The following is a 6,019-nucleotide window of genomic DNA, read 5'->3' on the forward strand; positions in this document are numbered from 1 at the left end:
AGATTAAAATGCTATAACTTTCCGAAAACATACTGTAAACAATTTATAGTATATAGTTGTCGGTTATCAAAAGGCTCAAGGTTACGCAAAGAGCTTTGGAGACAGCTATACTGGGCGATCAATTTCTATCTATTCTTGCTTCTGGCGGTGTGAAGGGCGTGTGAAATGTGGAATCAAAGAGCGGTGCGGATCTGGTCGGACCAACGTATTACAGCCTTCAGTGTGCTTAGTGCGAGTTTTTTAACGTTCTCGATAGCGTTAAAATTAGCTCATATTTGTATGGAATGGGATCGTTTGCGTACGTTTGCCGCTAGGGGGGCTGTTCCAACTGCATACAAAATTGGGTTAACTTTTACGCTATCGAGAACGTTAAAAAACTCGCACTAAGCACACAGGTCACAATGACTTAAAAACGTTATTCAAATGGCCATATTAATTTTTATTATGTACTAGCTGACCCGGTAGACTTTGTAGTGCCTCAATCGATAAATAAAAGACAAAAGGAATCCGTCCGACGGGGGACACATCAAAGGACAAATAAAATTGTTATTTTTATTTAATTCCGAGCATTTTCATATATAAATACCTTTTGAAACTTCTCTGGACTTCCACAAATAACTTAAGACCAAAATTATCCAAATCGGTCCAGCCGTTCTCGAGTTTTAGCGAGACTAACGAACAGCAATTCATTTTTATATACATAGATTCTCATTCTAATAATCGGTTTATAATTTGCATGAAAAAATACTTATTCATTTATTTATTAAGAATATTAAATAGAATTCATAGCTCCTTAAACAAAACAATTCATGACGAAGTTTAATTCGTAAAGAGTCAATTACAAGCAAACATTATACAACGGTAAACAGTAATTTTGTTCATAGACTGTCATTACTGGATGGCTTTATAGCTCCAATCAGTCGACTCTTCACATCTCTGATTGTTTATTCACGTCTTTATTTCAGTTTTGAGCGAACGGGAGTTTATTAAAGGGATCACGCTGTGAGGTAATTGGGCTGTTTTCTACCCTCCGTGGAAGCAGACGCGCCGCGGGTGTGTCAGGGTTACTACACTACGGAAGTATTACTATATTTTGGGATTAAAATTTTGGTACAATTATGTGTAATGAAAATTTGAAATGTTTTTTTTTAAATTATCTTCAATTACTATTTGTCGGAGAAATTGAAGTTGGAAGAGACGATTACGTTTCATATTTGCTGAAAATTTAAATTCAATTTAAAAAAAAACAAAATTACTTCAAATTCGGTAGGCAGCGGCTTGGCTCTGCCCCTGGCATTGCTGAAATCCATGGGCGACGGTAACCACTCACCATCAGGTGGGCCGTATGCTGCTCGTCTGCCTACAAGGGCAATAAAAAATAAATAAAAATCCAAAACATTTTTAAAATTTGTGCAGTACTAAATGTGATCTTGAATTTTAATAAAAATAAAATTTTAACGAATAAAACGGAAGCTTGCAACACCATGCGTGCTCGGCAAATTAAAATATTTTCCCGATGTTTGGAGGGTATTCGCCTATTGAATGCATTAGTTAACGATACACAGACACCGATCACGACACATTGTACACTGTAATTTGTTGATTAACGTTATCTAAGTCGGGGTTTATTTGTTGATGGCCGCAATTTTCGCATTAGCATTTATCTCAAGAATTTTATGACTTCGTTAATAATGTTTTACAAATATTTTGATGATTTTCGACATTCGGGAAAACTTATAAATACTGGGTGTTAGGAGGCCGCTTCCGAAAACGAAGACAGACGATAGTACAAATGACACTTTTGATGATAAGACGGAAAAAAATCGATCCTGATAAAAAAAATATCATATTTTTAAAACGGTTTATTAGCATTATTTACACTCCATCATGTTAGTACAGCTAAATGAAACGATAGCTTCATAAAAAAATTCATAAAACGTTTTTGATTAACCATTTATTATATATTCATATATTTATACTATTTATTAATCTCCAAAATTATCATCCCAAGGAGCTATAAGTGTTAACGCAAGAAAGTTATTTAAAACCTAGAATATTCGTCTTAAATTTGATATAGATTAATTTTAGAGTTTACGAACTGAATCAAAACAAATCCAGTTGATTGGATTTTGTTTTCAAACATCTTTCATCGAGCAATATGAATGCACATATTAAAAGGATCTTAGTAATTTTATTTTTTTTAAATCTTGAAATAAAATCTGATAACGTTGTAAGCGATGAAGCTATTAATGGAACAGCGAACACGACGCCGGTTCGAAGATTTTTAGACGATTTAGATGACGAAGAGTGGCATATTTCACATCTGAAGAGTACAGATTTTTGGAGTCGAAGGAACGAATGTCCAGGAGAAACTTTTGAAGACAGAGCAAGAAGATACAAAGAGGTTTTGAAGAATGACGGTGCATTCGTCGAATTTGTGTCTGGCGATCAACTTCCGTTCAATGAAAGCGAAGTCACAAACAGACAAAATACATGCGAACGATCGGGAAATTATGAACAAAACCGCAGGATACACTATAAGCGGAATTTTTCTGAAACAGACACAGTTACTAAAGACAACGAAACAGTACTACCGGAACAAAAAGTATCTAGTGCTTACATAAACGCGAGTGAAGGTCATGTGGCCACCACAAGCGCTGCAAAAGATACCTTATCTAGTAAAGCTAAAGTTAAAAATAATATAAAAGAGAAAGGACGTCGGACAAGCGAATACCAGTTCAGTTCTGATGAGTACTACGATGAGATAACAGACTTCGACGAATCGAGTTGTCCGTACGATGTGGAGGTATTCACGTTAGAAATCGACCAATTAAGGGATTACGATCTTGAATGCGAAAAGATACTCGAATGGCGTAGTTTGGATTAAAATTCGTTAAATAAACAGTTTAATTTGAGGAAGCTAAGAAATTGTATATTTTTAAAACTTTAGGTTAAGTTACTGGTGGTAGGACCTCTTGTGGGTCCGCACGGGTTGGTACCGCCACCCTGCCTATTTCTGCCGTGAAGCAGTAACGCGTTTCGGTTTGAAGGGTGGGGTAGCCGTTGTAACTTTAGAACTTATACCTCAAGGTGGGTGGCGCATTTACGTCGTAGATGTCTATGGGCTCCAGTAACCACTTAACACCAAGTGACCTGTGAGGTCGTACACCCAACTAAGCAATAAAAAATAAATAAAAAAAGGTGCAAGCATCGTGCCTAGTTCTGCGACTTTGCAATTATCCGTTTTAGTTTGAAGGTTCGGGTCGGCCGTTTTGGAATACGAAATTGATAATTCAGTCTCATGTCCCAAGATGGGGGCGGCATTCACGTTATATTAGGCAGGCTGTTTTATCTGCACATCAATCATGCGATTAATCATGTTCTCAGTTGAATCTTTGTAGTGAACTTTAAGCAGTTGTCGATTATACGATTGAGTATCACTTTCGTATTTAACTTTATTCTTCTTGATATATAATAATGATATATACTAGTGGTACCCTGGTAGTCGAAATTCAACTATAATTAATTGAAATTTTAAGTTTGGACACTATTATGATTCTATTGTCAAATATATTTTTATACTTCTATAATCACAGGTTTCGCCAAGACTACACTTTAGATAAAAATGTTAATAAAGACAAACAGTATTCAATCTTTTTTTTTTTTAAGAGATTTTATGACCTGGCAACTGAGACCTTTAAGTCATGTCTTATTTTAATTTATATTCATAATTTTATGAAAAATGATAATATGGAGTGAAATGAAATGAAGATGATTAGTTTGAGACATTAATCAACTGGGATGAAATTTAATGAAATGAGATGATATGGGATGAAATATAATCGCAGTAAAATGGTGGTCATTTACTGAGATTTTTTCAGCGGACTTTTTGGAGGAACCCGAGAAGTTACGTCCAGCAGCTTTGTTTCATTTTCCCACATTTGTGCACTTTCACAGATATTAAACAGTTAATAAACCACCATTATTACACATTTAAACCCGAAGAAACACTAAAGAAAACTAAATAGACAAAATAAAACAAATCACACAACTTCACTTCTCACGTTCCCGCCAAAAAGTAATTTTCAATCTATTCTCAATTTGACCACAGACTATAACAATAAGAAAAGTTTGACAATAAACAAATAGTATGCCTACGTATGTGTGTCAAATACATGGTAGTGTGTGTAATGTATTTTTTTAATGATTTAATGTAATTTTTATGCATAATTTAAAAATAATATTAACATTCTGCACTCCTTCTCAATATTCTTTATTAGTGTGGGAAATTTCATACTCCTCCGTCCGCGTAATTACAAAGTAAAACAATATATATACATACACTAGCTGACCCGGCAGACTTCGTAGTGCCTCAATCGATAAATAAAAAACCTAAACTTTTGTATAAAATAAACTTAAAACAAACAAAAGGAATCCGTCCGACGGGGGACAAAGGAAAAACAAAATTGTTATTTTTATTTCATTCCGAGCATTTTCATATTTATCTACCTTTTAAACCTTCTCTAGACTTCCACAAATAATTCAAGACCAAAATTATCCAAATCGGTCCAGCCGTTCTCGAGTTTTAGCGAGACTAACGAACAGCAATTCATTTTTATATAGGTATATATAGATAAGCTTCAGCTATTTGTCAGGTCTTCAGCTATTTGATTGGTGTAAACTTAATTGAAGTTCAATTAAAGACATCGAACTGTTGATGCTATTACCAAATAAAACGCACCATTAATTACAAAGATAAATTTTGCGTATTAAATGAAATGTCGCTTAAGCTAAACAGCCTTTCACCCCTCGATATAGTTCGGGGTAGACAAGGTTTTTTTTAAGATTGAGGGATACTGGTGGCCTAGAGGCTTTTCCAGTTTCACCAGGACAGGTGCGCGAACAAAGGCTCAGTCAGGAGGGGTGGGATTTGCTAACAGCTGCCCGAGCGCTCCCAAAGGAGATCTAGAGCAACTGCTTCGCGAATGAATCTACTACCGGATCGGAATCGCGATCCGCTGAGAAGATCCGGCGAGAAACTCCGCGGGAGGACATGGTTGTAGTGTATTACACAAAACGCGACATCTGTTGTCGTATCATAGAAACTGGCAATCAGACTTATTTGAAAAGTGTTAAAATGTATAAAGAACTTTCATTCTGACACCTTAAAGTTGATAATAGATTTTACACAAAAGCAGTTTTGACATTTTGTTTCTACTTCTAATTTTAGACTTGTCGATGTAGTTCTATAATAACATAACAGATGGCATTGTTTTCGTAGCTCTTTCATGCCAGAGTGTAAGATTTTCGTAGGCTGCTACGGTGCTACGTCTGACTACGTGATATAGTTGACGAAAAATGTCCACAGATGGCGTGTAAAGCTGTTTCGTTAAATCCCAATTTGAGCTAACAGCTCACTAGGATGTAAGTGATGATGATGACATCAAAAACTGTTGAAATCACGTTTTCTTGTTTTATTACAAAACTTAGAGCATGTAATATTTTATATTGTTTAAAAAGAATATAGGACAATTTTATCCGAAAGCGTTACTAAATTACTTAAGTAAAGCTTGTCTTAATAATGTTAAGTGCAATAATTGAACTGCTGGTTTACAAGTGAAAAAATGCTGCAATTCCAATACAGTGCAGGTAGCCGCCCTATAGCACGGTATTTTACAACACGATTTCTCTCTTACATGAAAAGAAAAAATTCTCAAATCCTTCTTATAACACGATGCTTCTACAACATGATAATGAGATTTTTGTTTAAAATTATCTAGAGTATTTATTATGTTATACACTATGAACACATTATATACGGGAATAACTGATATTTTACTCCTTATTTTTTTGTACAATAGGTTTTTTTCTTTTCTTATTATTATTATACATAGTTTCCGTGCTATTTTCACGTTTGTAACAAGAGAGTCAATTTCGTTGGGTATTTTCGCATTGCCCCTAATTATGTGCATACATTTAAACGCCCTATGCTTGAATATACTTACATAATTAAATAGAT

Source organism: Bombyx mori, chromosome 15, assembly GCF_030269925.1.
Source record: "Bombyx mori chromosome 15, ASM3026992v2".
NCBI lineage: Eukaryota > Metazoa > Arthropoda > Insecta > Lepidoptera > Bombycidae > Bombyx > Bombyx mori.